The 17,698-nt window shown below is 46.7% G+C and overlaps 1 protein-coding gene across 2 annotated transcripts in view; it reads left to right on the top strand.

Annotated features, from left to right (window-relative positions):
* The window catches only part of PAPPA (pappalysin 1), a 554,424-nt gene that overhangs the window by 476,510 nt on the left and 60,216 nt on the right, over positions 1-17,698 (top strand). The gene's annotated exons all lie outside the window — the stretch shown is intronic.

Raw genomic sequence — 17,698 nt, 5'->3', positions numbered from 1 at the left:
TGCAGAATATGCAGATTTGATGCAGATTTTTGCAACAAATTTTTACACCAAATCTGCATCTCCTGGCAGAAAAATGCGTCAAAGTAGAATCGCGTATTTTGGTGCTTTTATTTATTTCAGGAGATGAACATTTCTGCAGCAAATTTCTGCACCAAATCTGCATCTCCTGGCAGAAAAACGAGTCTAAACTGCGTTGCTTTTTTGGGTGAACCCAAAAACTGATGGAACAGGAGCAGCAAGGAACTCTAAGAAAGGAGGAGGAGCAACATAAAACTCTAAGGAGGGAGGAGGAGCAATAGGGCACTCTAAGTAGGCAAGAAGAGCAACATGGAACTCTAAGGAGAGAGGAGGAGAATAAGGAAACTCTAGGAAGGAGGGGGAGCAACAGGGAACTCTAAGGATGTAGGAGGAGCAACTGGGAACTCTATGGAGGGAGGATGAGCTACAGGGAACTCTAAGTGGGGACGAGGAACAACTGGGAACTCTAAGGAAGGAGGAATAGCTACTGGGAACTCTAAGTAGGGAAGAAGAGCAGGGATCTTTAATGAGGGTGGAAAAACAACAGGGAACTCTAAGTAGGGAGGAGGAGCAACAGGGAACACTAAGGAGGTCATAGGAGCAACAGAGAACTCTACAGAGGACAGAGGAGCATCAGGGAACTCTAAGGAGGAAGGAGGAGCTACAAGGAGCTTTAAGGATGGGAGCAGCAGAGAACTCTGAGGAGGAAGGAGTAGAAACAGCTTGGAGCTTTAAGGAGTGAGGAGGAGAAGCAGGGAACCCTAAGGAGGAAGGAGGAGGAACAACATGGAACTCAAAGGAGAAAGTAGAAGCAGCAGGGAGCTCTAAGGAGTGAAGAGAAGAAGAAGCAGGAACCCTAAGAAGGAAGGAGGAGAGGAAAGAAAGAGGAGGAACTGCAGGGAACTCTATTTATTTAATCATTTGAAACATTTTTGAACGTTGTTTTTTAAAGAAAAGTCATTGCCTATACAACCCTATCAAAATCGTGTTAAGAACTAATTGACTGTAAGTCCTTACCAGATCAGCATGATTTCCAGTAAACTGTATTCTGGACATTCCTCATGTGACTGATTTTAAAGATGATTAATAATTCTAATATCATTTGGAAAAAAAAATCTAATTAAGTGTTTGTTCGCTTGGAATAAAAATAATTATCGTTGGTCCTTCTCCTTTGTCTTATAAGCAAAATTAAATTTGACTTAATTAAATCATGAAAGTAATCTGCAAAACCTGAAATATTTATTTTTCCTCTAGACTTTCTGTAGAATATACGATAATACATATTTTGATTGTAGTATGTGATTTATAGAAATGCTTTTTATGGTTATTATTTACAATATAGGCCTTTATGACGATCTATGTATTAGAATTATCTGAGTGTTCCAAACAAAATTAATAATTAAAAAAAATTACAAAATGCTTCTGTTAAGTGCGAGATGAATAATATAATCTAAAATAAAATGTAAAATCAAATATTATATTCTAATTCTAATGTACAAAGTAGTCCAATTAGGTCATATGGATGTCAAGGAGCAGGGATCCCCTTGTAGAGACTCTCCTCAATATAATTCTGCAAGCAACTATGTACCATGTAATACCACATTAGTCCAGCAGTGGCCACTGCAAAGGAAATATGCAACTGTGATCACAGCTAGAGATGGGCGAACCCAAATTGTAAAGTTCAGGGTCCTTACCGGACCTCTAACATGGTCGGCTTAGGGAAGTCCGTGTTGCTTTTAAGATTCAGGCACTCAGATAAAAATGTAAAAAAAATAAACAAAAAAGAAGCAAAATGGCGATTAAAGCCATACAATTATACCTACCGAGTTTCCGAGCGGCTCTCACACTGCTTCTGGGTCTGCTCATTAAACCTTATGAATATTCACTGCTTCCCTGCCCACTCTCTGTGACAGCATCTGTGATTGGTTGCAGTCAGACTGCCGGAATCTGTGATTGGCTGCTGTAAGGCTATCTTCACACAGGACGTTTTAGCAGCATTTTTTTCCTGACCAAAAACTGATCTTGTGGCAGGATATCTCATGGGAGTCATTTGCCGTTTTGGTGCATTTTTTGTGGCATTTTTTGGGGAGTTTTTACAGCGTTTTTTCTGTGATGTCAAGACCAACAAGGGTAAAGAAGACCCAAGTGCTGGGCCGAGCCAGGATTGATCTGGATCCGGCACTCGACTAGTAAAACAAATGGTAGAAAGAAAACAAAAAAAGTAAAGCAAACGCGCTATACTTACCAGTCTCTGGTAGATACTAGAGTGTATTGGCTCCTTCTAGGTATGACATCATTCAACAGGCCCCTACCACTTGGGGAGCAGTAAGGCGAAGCATGATTGTAGTGGAAGGGAGAAAACATCACCAAGCTCACTAACCAAGTCGTTCACGCCCAGTAACCCAGCTGGTGACGCCCAATAACCTGGAAGGAGCCCATACATTCTAGGCTCATCCGTACCTGCTACTGCGGCTACTTCTACTTCCGGTGCCGCTCATTAGCCTCATGCATATTCACTGCTTTCCCCTCTACTGGAATCTGTGGGTCTATCGTACAGTAAAAAAGAAATAACTAAATTAAAAAAATGACGTAGGCTCCCCCCATATTATGATGATACTCAGCATAGATAAAGATTACAGCCACAGGCTGCAGCCTCCAGCTGTGTGCTTATCTTGGCTGTGTATCAAAATAAGAGGGACCCCAAGATATTTTTTAATTATTTAAATAAATAATTTAAAAAAAAAAACAGCCTGCTGTTCCCCCAATTTTGATATCCAGCCAAGATAAAGCCCACAGCTTGGGTCTGGTATATTCAGGCCGGAGAGACCCAGCCTAAAAATATCAGCTTGCAGCCGCCCAGGATTCTCACATCCATTGGATGCGACAATCCCAGCACTTTACCCGACTCTTCCCGAATTGCCCTGGTGCAGTGGCAATCGGGGTAATAAGGAGTTAATCGCAGTTCATAGCTGCGACTAAGCCCTAGATTGGTAATAGTAGGCATCTATGAGAATCCCACATCATCAATCTGTAATAAGTGAGAAGAAATAAACACAAACACTGAAAAAATGCTTCATTTGAAATAAAATACACAAAGCCCCCTCTTTCACCACTTTACAAACCCCATAATCACCCCTGCAGGTCTGACGTAATCCACACGAGGTCCCAAGATAATTCAGCTCTGCTACATCTGAAGATCACAGTCAGTGCCATAGAACAGGACTGCCCGCTGTGAGCTCCAGAGAATGAGTCACACAATCACCGGTCACTTCACTCAGATGATTTCCGGTCACAGCTGGTGATACCTGTGACTGTAAATAGCCTCAGTGAGGTTCCCGCTGAATGAGTGGCTCACTCATTCTCTCTACACTAGACCCGCAGACCAGGTCTGTGATTGGTTGCAGTCCGATGATGGGGGCGCATCTGACTGCAACCAATCACAGATGAAACAGTGAATATGTAATGAGCGGGGAAGTGGATGAGCCGCGGGAGCGTAAAGCCGCGCCAATGTTATAGTGCACCTGCTCCAATCTCCCTATCCCCACCCCCCATTTTTAAGTGCCGGCCAGATACCCTGGATCAATTCCGTGCTGGAACCGGGTTTTTTATTAACCCGGTTAGACCCACCGATCCAGGGTATCTGCGAGTCCACCTTTCACTAGGTTGAAAAAGTGTGGCAAAAGCGCTGAAAAGAATTGACATGTTCATTCTTTTCAAAACGCAGCAAAATCAGAGGTGTTTCACAAAACCGTCAGGAAAAAATCCTAACAAGTTTGTGTGTGTGTGCACGAGATTTCTGAAATCTCATAGACTTTGCAGGGACTGTAAAAAGTACCGTTTTATTAGCATGGATTTGCATAAAACCAAGGCAAATATGTAGCTAAAAAATGCTGCGAAAACGCTCAGTGTGAACATATCCTGATTATCCTGCTTTAATCCCCATTTTGCTTCCTTTTGCTGCCCTAGAGCTTACTATTACTAACACTGTTATATAGTACTTAAGTTCGGGCCCTTTGACTTTATGGGGTTCATCGTCCGGGGTCAAGTTCAGGACAAGTCCAGTCCCAAACCGGACATCAGTGGATTTGCCCATCTTTAATGACAGCTGATTGTAGAAGGTTTCAGCTTCTGAAATGAGAACGGTAGGCTGACAATGTCTGGGAAGCGCTAAGGAATATGATAGTGCTATTTAAGTGTGACGTACCAAGCAAGAGGCGAAAGGTAAGGTAAGGGGAACCCTGCGTCTAGGGAAGAGGGAGATAGTAACCCCTGACCAAACCTCCTGCTTCTCCCTGGGGTCCCTCACCAGTCTAGATAGATTCCACACCTATGTATCAAGTCAGATACCTGACCCTAGGTATCCCTGGTGCTGGGACCTAAATAGGAAACGGATGGGATGAGCTTTTTGTTAATCTCACTAAATGCTAAATAAAAAGACACAAGTGGGACACACAGGGGAAAAATCATGAACTACTTATCCACAGATTGCACAGGCAGGAGTTCAGCAAAGCTTCAGCAACAGTACCACAGAGGAGTACAAGCCACCTGCTTGCAACCAGAGCAATAATGAACTGAATAATATCACCAGCACCAGTCCAGGGATGAAGGAAGTATTTAAGCACCAAGGGAATACTGATGATCAGCAACTGGGTGGAAGGTGAGCTCCTGCTGGGTCCAAAAGAGGGAGAGATGAAAATCCAGGAGGAAAGCTACCTATACCAATGAATAACGACGGCAGGAACAATAGAAAGTCAGGGAACAGTTTGCGCAGCCAAATGCTGGGACCTTCTATAGCCAGAAAACACATGACTGTCTGTAACCCGTATATAGAAGACAATAGAGTCTGGCTCACTATTTATGTAGTAGGTGCACCGAGGAAATATCGCAGTATACAAAAAGGTTAACTCGGGCAGACTAGAAGATGAGAGTCTGAGTCAAGATGATGCTTGAAATTCAATTTGCTTGTTTTTTTTGATACAAAGGTCAAAAAATTGGTTCTAACATTTCGGCCTTAACATACAGGCCTTCGTCAGAGATATTCTATGATGAAGATATACAGAAAGAAAAGTATGTTAGTAAGTACATATAAGCAAAGTTTGTATTATCACAAATATACAATGTGTCTGGATGTACAAAGGTGATTCGGGATGATCAATATAAAAACAAGGTCTACATATTGATACATAGTACAAAGCAAAATCAAAGAGAGTTTCATGTTCCATATATGTACAACAACGAACACTTCATCTCTAGAGAAGGAAAAAATGGAAGAATCACCATACAGTAAGTTAATAGAAATATACAAAACATATGGTCGTGAAAGGTATAAATACGTATTCCCATACCTGTATTAACCCCTGTCTGTCTCGCAGAGCCTGTCCTGCCACGCCAGCCGCTCCGAACCAAGTCCGTGCCAGTACCCTGACGGTGACTTCGGCGGATGTTCCACCACCTCTGCAGCTCCGCCCGTCTCCAGTCCCTGGCTCCGTTTGGTGACCCGTCCCATCGCTCAGCAGGTTCCGGATCCCGCCTGACCCTACAACCCGGCCTCGGACCCTGAGCCTCGTCACCCGGACTACTGTCTAGAATTCCGTGTTCTCAGCGACATCTACCTTCCAGCTCCCCTACGGACTGTCTTGCTACCAATAGTGCTTCGGCTGCCGTGCATCAAGACCCTCTGGCGGGGTGACCGGCCTGACTGCCTCCCCAAGGGAACCTGGTGTACGGTCCAGTGTTTCCACCACCCAGACGTAACAGCTAGAACAGGCCATGGATCCCGCCGAAGCACTAGCGGCCCAGCTGGGCACCTTGCAGCAGGAACTCGTACGACAGCGCGAGACCCAGTCCCGCATGCTGGCCTTCATGTCCTCGGTGGATACCCGCCTGAACACGCTACAAGCAACTGCCACGTCCTTGGCATCTCCGGCTTCTACTGCACAGTCCACGGCCGCAGTTCCCGTGGCAGCCTCCTCGGATACTTCCAAACTTCGTTTGGCCTCACCACCCCGGTACGCCGGAGATCCCAAGACCTGCAGGGGATTCATAAATCAGTGCTCCCTCCATTTCAAGCTGCTGCCGCACCTTTTTGCCTCTGACCAAGCCAAGGTCGCGTTCGTGATGTCCCATCTTGAGGGAGAGGCACTGGCCTGGATGAACCCCTTGTGGGAGAAGGAGGATCCGGTAACCACCAACATCCAGGAGTTCCTGCAGGCTTTTCGTAGCACCTTTGACGAGCCCGGACGCGCCTCCGCGTCCGCCTCATCGCTCCTCAGGCTACGTCAGGGGACTCTGACAGTGGGCCAATATGATATCCGCTTCCGCACCTTGGCCTCGGAATTAGGGTGGAACAATGAGGCCCTAACCGCCGCCTTCTGGGAGGGACTCTCGGGTCGTATTAAAGATGAGCTGGCTGGTCGTGACGTGCCTTCCACTCTGGATGCCCTGATCGCTCTAGCGACTCGAGTGGATCTTCACTTTCAGGAACGATCCAAAGAGGTGTCCCGCGAGAGGCGTCCGATAAGGCACTCCTCTCCACCACTGAAGTCTATCGCTCCCCAGTCGGCGTCACCTGGCGCGTCTACCTACGAGCCCGCCTGAGGCAGTCTGAGCAACGCCGAGCAGAACGACTAGCAAAGGGTCTCTGCTTCTACTGCGGTGATGGCACACACCTGCTACGTTCTTGTCCCGAGAAGCCGGGAAACTCCAAAGCCTAGGCTTGGTAGGAGAGGCCACCCTAGGTGCTGGGACTCTCTCAGACTCCGTGACATGGACTGTTCAAGTGCCTACAGAAGAGACTCGGTTCACGGCAGAGGCATATCTCGATTCCGGAGCAGCAGGCAACTTCATCCAGCAGGCCACGGTGGATAGTGGATAAGTACCAGGTGCCTGTTCTCCCACTAGAAACACCGCTGGTGATTGCCTCTGTAGATGGGAGACCCCTCTCTGACACCGTCTCGCTGATCACCAAGCCTGTGGAATTACGGATCGGTGCTCTGCACACCGAAAATATCACCTTCTACGTCCTCCCGCGCATGTCTCATCAGATCCTGCTGGGACTCCCATGGTTACGGGCACACGAACCGTCAGTCAGCTGGAGTACAGGTGAAATTACCCGATGGGGCTCCTCGTGTCACGAGAGATGTCTGAAATCCGTACAGCCCATCCGACGACCTCCGGTTCCAGAGTCTCTACCAGGACTGCCTTCTGCCTACTGGTCCTTCACGGACGTGTTTGATAAAAAGCAGTCAGAGGTAGTTCCGCCTCATCGTCCCTACGACTGTGCCATCGACTTACTGTCGGGAACTACGCCTCCTAGAGGAAGGATATACCCCTTGTCCCCTGCTGAAACACGGGCCATGTCTGCCTATATCACCGAGAGCCTGGCAAAGGGGTTCATTTGGAGATCTTCGTCCCCTGCCGGAGCAGGTTTTTTCTTCGTGAAGAAGAAGGAAGGTGATCTGCGCCCTTGCATTGACTACCGGGGATTAAACCAGATCACTGTAAAAAACAAATACCCTCTGCCACTCATCCCCGAACTATTCGATCGGCTCCGAGGAGCTCGTGTATTCACCAAGTTGGACCTCCGTGGGGCCTATAACCTGGTTCGCATTCGCTCTGGAGACGAATGGAAGACCGCATTCAACACTCGGGATGGGCACTACGAGTATTGTGTCATGCCCTTTGGTCTGTGTAATTATCCGGCAGTCTTCCAAGAATTGGTGAACGACGTGTTCAGAGATCTCCTTTATGTTTGTGTCGTGGTATATTTGGATGACATCCTGGTCTTCTCTCCGGACCTACAGACCCACAGAGAGAACGTGCAGCTAGTACTCCAAAGGCTTAGAGAGAACCGTCTGTACGCCAAGTACAAGAAGTGCGTCTTTGAAAAGTCTTCCCTTCCTGGGTTATATAATCTCGGACACTGGCCTGCAGATGGACCCAGAGAAAGTGTCTTCCATCCTCAACTGGCCTCCTCCTTCCGGACTGAAGGCTATCCAACGCTTCCTTGGCTTTGCAAACTATTATCGTCAATTCATCCCGCACTTCTCTGCCCTGACTGCGCCTCTCTCTGCCTTGACTAAGAAGGGAGCTAATCCTAAGGACTGGCCACCTGCGGCCGATGCCGCGTTCTGCTCTTTGAAACAGGCGTTTGTTTCTTCTCCGGTTCTCCATCGCCCTGAACTGAACCAACAGTTCACCTTAGAGGTGGATGCCTCCTCCTCAGGAGCCGGGGCAGTGTTGATGCAGAAATCCTCCTCCGGGAAGATGGTCACGTGCGGATTCTTCTCCAAGAGCTTCTCGGCACCAGAACGCAACTACACCATCGGGGATCGGGAGCTACTGGCCATCAAGCTGGCCTTGGAGGAATGGCGCTACCTCTTGGAGGGAGCAGTATATCCTGTGATCATCTACACGGACCACAAGAATCTGGAGTACCTGCGGTCAGCCCAAAGACTGAACCCGCGACAAGCCCGCTGGTCCTTGTTTTTTGCTCGATTTGATTTCCAACTCCATTTTCGGCCCGCGGATAAGAACATGCGGGCAGACGCTTTGTCCAGGTCCTTCGTGCCCGTAGAGCTGGAGGAGGAGACGTTCCAGCCCATCATCAGCCCCAGTAAAGTCATTCCGGTGGCTCCTGTCGCTCTGACTCAGATACCCCCTGGGAAAACCTATGTCTCCGATACTGACAGACAGAGTCCTGCAATGGGGCCATGCCTCGAAGATCGCCGGCCATGCTGGTCAGAAGAAGACTTGGAGTACGATTGTCCGTCACTATTGGTGGACGTCCCTCCATAAAGACGTAGCAACCTTCGTCTCAGCCTGTCCATCCTGTGCCCGGAACAAGACACCCAAGCACCTACCATATGGACGTCTTCTGCCTCTGCCCATTCCTTCCGTTCCGTGGCAACATATTGCAATGGACTTCATTACGGACTTACCCTTATCCTCCGGACACACGGTCATATGGGTTGTGGTGGACCGTTTCTCAAAGATGGCTCACTTCGTTCCCATGGCCGGGCTGCCCTCTGCCCAGGAGCTAGCTGACTCCTTCATACAACACATATTCCGATTGCATGGCTTTCCCGCACACATTGTGTCCGACAGAGGAACTCAGTTTACCTCGCGCTTCTGGAGGGCTCTCTGCAAACATCTGGGAGTATCCTTGGACTTTTCTTCGGCCTACCATCCTCAGTCGAATGGCCAAGTGGAACAGGTCAATCAGATCCTGACCTCCTTCCTGCGCCACTACGTCAACATCCATCATGACGATTGGTCCACGCTCCTACCTTGGGCTGAATTCTCCCACAACCAACACATCAGCGAGTCCACCTCCAGCTCTCCCTTCCAGGTCGTTTGCGGACTTCAGCCTTCTGTCCCGTTGCCAGTATCCTCGGCTTCCGATGTCCCCGCAGCAGATGCTCTGGTCCAGGACTTCTCAGCTACATGGAACTCTGTCAAGTCTTCCCTAGAACGTGCTTCTTTGCGGATGAAGAGACATGCGGACAAGAGGCGCCTGGATCCCCCGTGTTTCTCCCCAGGTAATCTGGTCTGGCTTGCATCCAAATATGTCCGATTGAAGTTGCCATCGTACAAGTTGGGTCCTCGTTACATCGGGCCGTTTAAAGTCATCAGCAAGATTAATGCTGTCTCCTACAAGCTGCAGCTCACAGCCACGATGCGGATACCCAACTCCTTCCATGTCTCCTTGCTCAAGCCTGTTGTCCTTGGTCCCTTCTCCGCTGGTGCCGGTACTGCTCCTCCTCCCATCGCTGACGATGACATCTATGCGGTAAGGGATATCGTGGCCATGAAGACCGTGCGAGGTCGGCAATACTTCCTGGTGGACTGGGCGGGTTATGGTCCCCAGGATAGGTCCTGGGAGCCCCGGGAGAATGTTGGCACTCCTCTGATTCGTGCTTTAATGTCCCGGTTTCGGGGAGGGGGGCGTGGGGGAGGGGGTACTGTCACGCTTCCCGGTCCCCGTGCCCCGCTCTCCGGTCCCCGTGGCCCGCTCCCCGCTTCCCGGCGGCGTCCCCGGCTCACCACTCCGGTCCCGGTCCCCTCTTCCTCGCCTGCGCCCTCCATGCGTCCAGCTCCCCGCTCCCGGCACTCCTCTGCGACGTAGGACACTCAGCCGGGCACTCCTGCTTCCTCTGCACCGCTCCCTGGATTGGCTTCTGGCACATGGGCCTCGCGCATGCGCATTAGGGCGCGGTCATTGACCCGTTCTTAAAGGGCCAGCACCTAGAAACAGGAAATTGCATAGACAGGTACAGGGTATATTAGGATTCTCTTTCCTGGTGGGCGGGGCCTGTTCTACGTGTTTAGTAAGCTAGGAGTTCAGGTCCCCGTATTGCTGTGTCCTGTATTAACCCCTGTCTGTCTCGCAGAGCCTGTCCTGCCACGCCAGCCGCTCCGAACCACGTCCGTGCCAGTACCCTGACGGTGACTTCGGCGGATGTTCCACCACCTCTGCAGCTCCGCCCGTCTCCAGTCCCTGGCTCCGTTTGGTGACCCGTCCCATCGCTCAGCAGGTTCCGGATCCCGCCTGACTCTACAACCCGGCCTCGGACCCTGAGCCTCGTCACCCGGACTACTGTCTAGAATTCCGTGTTCTCAGCGACATCTACCTTCCAGCTCCCCTACGGACTGTCTTGCTACCAATAGTGCTTCGGCTGCCGTGCATCAAGACCCTCTGGCGGGGTGACCGGCCTGACTGCCTCCCCAAGGGAACCCGGTGTACGGTCCAGTGTTTCCACCACCCGGACGTAACAGTATGTGTGTATTTTTCAAACGGTTATTGTGGAAATATTCTTCCTGGCGTGGAATGTCGGTGAGGACTAAAATACATTTAAATTATATTTCATTTAATTCTTGTTTATCCGCGTCTCGGGTTAAAATCTAAAAACCTTTCCATATAATGGATAAATAAATGTTCAAAGTCATCAAACAAATAAACATTGTAGACATAAAAAAATAACTCTTTTCAGTTTTATCTCTGGAAATCTAAAGGTATGGCAGTAATAATAAAGAATTGAAAGTGCTATACATATGTCAATTGCCACCCTCCATTCTATTTTGCAAAATTATTCATTAGAATCATTACATGCTAGCGAACTGCACCAAAGTACATTTTAGCTACACATCATGGGACTGCGAGTCACACGTGGCTACTGAGCCACACATCATGGGCCTGCGAGTTACACATGGCTACTGAACCTCAAATCATGGGCCTGTGAGTCACACATGGCTACCGAGCCACACATAAAGGGCCTGTGAGTCAAACGTAGCTACTGAGCCACACATCATGGGACTGCGAGTGACAAATGGCTACTGAGCCACACATCATGGGACTGCGAGTCACATGTGGCTACTGAGCTACACATCATGGGCTTGCGAGTCACACAAGGCTATTAAGCCACACATCATGGTCCTGTGAGTCACACGTGGCTACTGAGCCACACATCATGGGTCAGTGAGTCACATATGGCTACCAAGCCACATATCATGGGACTGCGAGTCACATGTGGCTACTGAGCCAAACATCATGAGCCAGTGAGTCACATATGGCTACCGAGCCACATATCATGGGCCTGCGAATCACACATCGCTACTGAGCCCACAGCACACATCATGGGCCTGTGGGTCACACGTGGCTACAGAGGGAGACATCATGGGACAGAGAGTCACACATGGCTACCTAGCCACACATCATGGGCCAGTGAGTTACACATAGCTACCGAGCCAAACATCATGGGTCTGTGAGTTAAAAATGGCTACCAAATCACACATCATGGGACTGCGAGTGACGCGTGGCTACTGAGCCACACATCATGGAACTTCGAGTCACACGTGGCTACTGAGCCGCACATCATGGGTCTGCGAGTCACATGTGGCTACTGAGCAACACATCATGGGACTGCGAGTCACACATGGCTATTGAGCCACACATCATGGGTCTGTGAGTCACACATGGCTACCAAGCCACACATCATGGGACTGCATGTGACACATGGCTACTGAGCCACACTTCATGGGCCTGTGAGTCACACAAGGCTACCGAGCCACACATAAAGGAAATGCAAGTCACACGTGGCTATTGAGCCAGTTTGGAGACTGAATAGTATTTAAAATAAAGTGTGCTACTCAGGACCTGTTGAAGCAAGACACTACTAAATCATAACATTTGGACCACTCCGCTTCACCATTTGTATCAAGTTCTTTTGGTGAAATATTTTTTCCTGACAATCTTGACTTTTTTTGATATTTTGGCACAATAACCTGAACATTTTTAGTGTTGGCCTTGGCTTTATAGTCTGAGACTATTTTATTTCCTCTATTTTTTTTTCCCATGCAAATGATAGCTTATAGTAAGAGACGGCTTGATTATTTTTTGTAAATATTGTTTGTCTAATGAAGAAAAAAGCAGAATAAAAAAAGAAATAAATAATCATTGTCCATGATCTGGTCCACTGAAAACTAATTTTAGGTCATTAAGGAAGTGATAAATGTAGAGGTTTATTTATTATGTAAATATGCTCAATTTATTTAGTTTTTTATCTGCGTGAGATTTACAATTTAAACATTGCTAACATTAGGCTGACATTTAACTATTATTTAATATGTGGAATATGTAGTAACATATGGTTCATAGTGTAAAAAAAATGAGCATTCGGGATTTTGATATAGATACAACAGTTGTTCTCTTATGGGGCTGTTAATCATATAGACACTATGCGTTAGACCATCAAAAATGTAACTGGCACATGATACAATATAACATATCCAAGAAGGAACATGCATATGCAATTCAGCTGTACAACCATAGAAAGCAACAGAAAAAGTCATTCTCGTAAAGTTGTGTGTGCTGATGTCAAGATAGAATGATGCGCTAATCAAAAATGTTGAGTTGCTTGATACATGTTCTCCATCGTGTCCAGAATGTGTGGAATATATAGTGAAATTTTGGAATACTTATCATTTAAAACACCAAATGGTAACTGTCCTTTAAAGTAATTTTGTAATGTCAATAGGCGTAGAGGAAAATATACTATGACAAAGAATTTGTGACATGTTAGCAGCAGAAGAAACAGCACTACTAATAGTAACGCTATTACTATAATACTACCAAATGCAGGTCACAATAGGCTTTTGACAAATGTATTAGAGGGAAGGAAGTGGAATGGAATATATGGCACATCCTAAAGGGTGCTTTACACGCTGCGACATCGTTAACGATATATCGTCGGGGTCACGGTGTTTGTGACGCACATCCGGCGTCGTTAACGAAATTGCAGCGTGTAACACCGAGCGACCTTAAACGATCGCAAAAGAGGCAAAAATCATTGGTCTGTGATACGCCGTTCATTTACCAAAAATCGTTGTCTGATCAGTAGCGAGGTTGTTTGTCGTTCCTGTGGCAGCACACATCGCTATGTGTGACACCGCAGGAACGAGGAACAACTTCGCACCTGCGGCCACCCGCAATGAGGAAAGAAGGAGGTGGGCGGGATGTTCGTCCCACTCATCTCCGCCCCTCTGCTTCTATTGGACGGTTGCCGTCTGACGTCGCTGTGACACCGCACGAACCGCCCCCCTTAGAAAGGAGGCAGTTCGTCGGCTATAGCAACGATGCAGGGCAGGTAAGTCCGTGTGACCGGTGTAAGCTATGTTGTGCGCCACGGGCAGCGATTTGCCCGTGACGCACAACCATCGGGGGCGGGTACGCTCACTAGTGATCTCGCTAGTGAGATCGCAGTGTGTAAAGTGCCCTTAAATCTCAGTCACAGCAGGATGTTACCTCTGTCAGTGGCACTGTCAGTTAGAGCCAGTGTTTTGCAAAGAAAGGTCTTTCTGATCACAAATCATGAAAAAGGGTCATTTTTGGATAATTTTTTATTAAAAACATGAAAAGTCTGTCAGTGCACTGTGTTTTTAAACAGTCTGGTAGTTACTGCCAGCTGACTATCCATTTTCATGATGAGGTCATTTTTTATCATTTTTTGAAAACAGGTTGGATACAGTCATAGAAATCTTTTGAGTGTTACACATTTTTTTATCAGGGCAGTTGAAGGCTTCGTAGTATATTGATTCACTGGAGTAGAACCTTTGGTAAAAAAAACCCATCAAATCTGGCAAGTTTGAATTTCAAAAGATTCAATCATCTCTAGCGATGGGCGGACTCGCAGATAAACGGGACCAGCAGTTGGCTGTTATTATCTCCTTATTACCCCGATTGCCACCACACAAGGGCAATCGGGAAGAGCCAGGTAAAGTGTTGGGATTGTTGTATCTAATGAATGCGGCACTCCTAGGCAGCTGCAGGCTGCTATTTTTAGGCTGGGGGCGGCCCTAAAGCATGGGTCTATACAGCCTGAGAATAACAGCCCCCAGTTGTCAGACTTTATCATAGCTGAGTATGAAAATTGGAGGGATCACACACTGGTTATTTTTTTTTAATTATTTATTTAAACGGGGTTTCTTTGTTTTTTTTTTTTTAAAAAGTTGCATGTGGTTCCTCTTATTTTGATAAACAGTCAAGATAACCGCACGGCTGGGGGCTGCAGCCAGTAGCCTTAGGCTTTATCTGTGCTGGGTATCATAATATGCGGGGACCCTACACCAAATACGATTTATTAATTTATTTATTTTTACTGTATGATATAGACCAGAAGACAGTGCCTGTGAGTGGTTGCAGTCAGACGCTGTCACGCAGGCTGGGGTCATGTCTGACTGCAACCAATCACAGATGTTGGTGGGCGGTGAAAGCAGTGAATATGCATGAGGCTAATAAATGAATGGGTGCAGTGTTCACCTGCAATGGAGCCTTGGTAAGTATGAAACACTTGCTTTATTCTTATTTTCTTTATTTTTCCTTTATTTTTTTTATTTCACAAGTTGTCAGATTCGGATCAACATCCAGAATCCCAGGCCCGAGTCTGGCACTCGGGTAAGTTTGAAAGCGCTTGGATCAGAACTTTTACAGTCCAGGTCCGCTCATGACTAATCATCTCTAACACCGACCTATAGCAAGTTATTATCTTCAACAGCTACAATGGATTGGTCTGGAGGACAAGTGCGTAGATTTTTTTTTAAGTTCTAGAGACAAACAGATGATTGAAGAAGAATTTAAGGCACACTGATTACAGCTCTTGTGGTGCCTTCATATACTCAGTTAGGCATGTCATCCACAATGTTGTACAAGCTTCTGAAGTTATTTATCCCGTTCAACATTTCGCACCCTTTAGATGGTCATCTTGCCTTGTCCTCTTCCAAAGATCCTGCTCAGAAGTGCAATGTAAACATATAGCTGGTGTCTTCAGTAGACTGTCATTCTTTCTTTGTCTACAAGGTTTGAGAACGAAGAAGATTTTGTCATTTTAGTTATGGGTGAATGAAGTTCTGCTGGGGTTTAGGATACAGGGCCGATATGCCCTCTTACAAGCAGTTTAGTAATACTACATTACCCTAGAATGCATACCTGGCGCCTCGCAGGCCTGCTAGGTTACTTGTTTTCTATGGTAGATTTCTATGGATGCGCATTCTAGGGTTAAGATAATTTAATGGAAAGATTGATAAGAGAGTAGGGGGATGGGAAATAAAACTAGGTATGAACCATGTGTGAGACTTAACAGCAAAGCATGACCAAGAATACCAGAAGCAGAATTGTAGGAATATATTTGATATGGATTTAAATTATAAATTGTTATATTATTACTAGCATGGCCTAACAGATATATAGGGGTATTCTCAAATTTGGAGGTTAGCCCCTATTCATTGGATAGGGGATAAGTACCTGCCCTCTGGTGGTTCAACCGCTGAGACATGAACTAATTCCAAGAAATGGGACTTGGAAAAGACCCATGTGAATGGAGCAGTGGTCAATCATATGAACAGTCACGCCATTAATTTCTTTAAGAGTGCTGACGACCAGGTATCTAGTGCTTCTATATTTTCGGTGGTCCAGTTAATAATAAATAGATCCGCAGTGTTCAAGGTCATCCACTTCTCCACTCATGCAGAGCTCTTCAGACTGTTCTCAGGAACAGTGGGGGTTCCAGTTGTTGGACCCCAAGGAATCGGAAAGTTATCCCCGCCCTATCCTACAGATAGGGGATACCTTTCAAAATTGAAACTACCCTTTTAAAGAAAAAATGTTACACTGGTTAATTGAGCTACTTATTGCCTTTATTTACGTGCTCCAATGGCATTTTACTTATCGTAAATGGCTTGTTAAAGACCATTCAAGACATGCAAAGTACACATGACCAAGGTGGGTAGTTCTTGGCTGTTTAAGAGCTAAAACTCTTCTTAAGTTTGACTACATGGTGAGAATTAATTATACTGAAGTCAATAACAATTTTTGGATATTTTTGAAATTTTCCTGAAACAAAATAAATATTACATTTTATATATAAACTTCAATAATAGCTTTGAGAATTCCTTTAAAACAGATGAGTAAATAAAAAACAGCAGGTTTAGTGATTTTCTGTGTTACAGGTGCAAAATCTATACCCATGTACTAATCACCATTTTAATGCTGTAAAGCAGGGGTCCCCAACCAGTGGCTCATGAGACATATGTGGTTTGTGGGTCCTTATTGTGTGGCTTGTGGCTGTCTTCCAACTTGGTGCATAAGCATCAGGTCTACCAAAAAGCTGTGAACAGCAGGGCTCCAGATGGTGATTTTTGTGAGGAGCATGACATAGAAAGCAGATCGGAGTGGGGGTAAGGTAGGAACCTCTGGATCCTGGTATAATACCTCAGTGTGGTGATTTCTGTGGAAAGGCTATTATACTGGTAATGGGGTCTCTGGGTATCACCACTGTGAGGGGGTGGGAGTTGGATGTGGCTCACAACCCTCTCTCAGAGCTGAATGAGGTTTGTGACCCTCTCTTGGAGCAGGATGCGGCTCAACACCCTCTCTCATAGCTGAGTGGGGCTCACAACCATCTCTAAGAGCAGAATGTGGTTTCCGACCCTCTCTCAGAGCAAAATATGGTTCAGGACTCTCTCAGAGCTGAATATAACTCAAGACCCTTTCTCAGAGAAGAATGTGGCTCGCGACTCTCTCAGAGCTGAATGTGGCTTGCGAACATCTCTCAGAGTTGAATGTGGCTCACAACCCTCTCTCAGAGCAGAATGTGGCTTACAAAGCTCTGTCAGAGCAGAATATGGCTCGCAAAGCTCTGTCAGAGCAGAATGTGGCTCGTGACCCTCTCTCACAGCTGAATGTGGCTCACGACCCTCTCTCAGAGCTGAATGTGGTTTACAAAGCTCTGTCAGAGCAGAATGTGGCTCGTGATCCTCTCAGAGGTGAATGTGGCTCACGACCCTCTCTCAGAGCCAAATGTGGTTCGCGAAGCTCTGTCAGAGCAGAATGTGGCTCGTGTCCCTCTCTCGGACAGAATGTGGCTTGCGACCCTCTCAGAGGAGAATTGGGGACCTCTTCTGTAAAGTATCACTGCCGTTGGAGTGTATAGGAAACTCCCTTTATTATATTGAGTGTGTGCAGATAAAATTGCAACAGGAAACAGGAGTTTATGTGCTCCATTGACTTTTACATTTTCGTTGAGTGTTTGTGATACTTTGTATTGTATTTCCCTTAGACAGTTGCTGTCTTATGGCCCAGCATGTCACTGTAATTACTGTGTTGTCAGATGGGTAATTATGTACTATG

Source organism: Anomaloglossus baeobatrachus, chromosome 9, assembly GCF_048569485.1.
Source record: "Anomaloglossus baeobatrachus isolate aAnoBae1 chromosome 9, aAnoBae1.hap1, whole genome shotgun sequence".
Lineage (NCBI taxonomy): Eukaryota > Metazoa > Chordata > Amphibia > Anura > Aromobatidae > Anomaloglossus > Anomaloglossus baeobatrachus.
The sequence above is the reverse complement of the archived record's forward strand: the minus strand, read 5'-3'. Positions and strand labels throughout refer to the sequence as shown.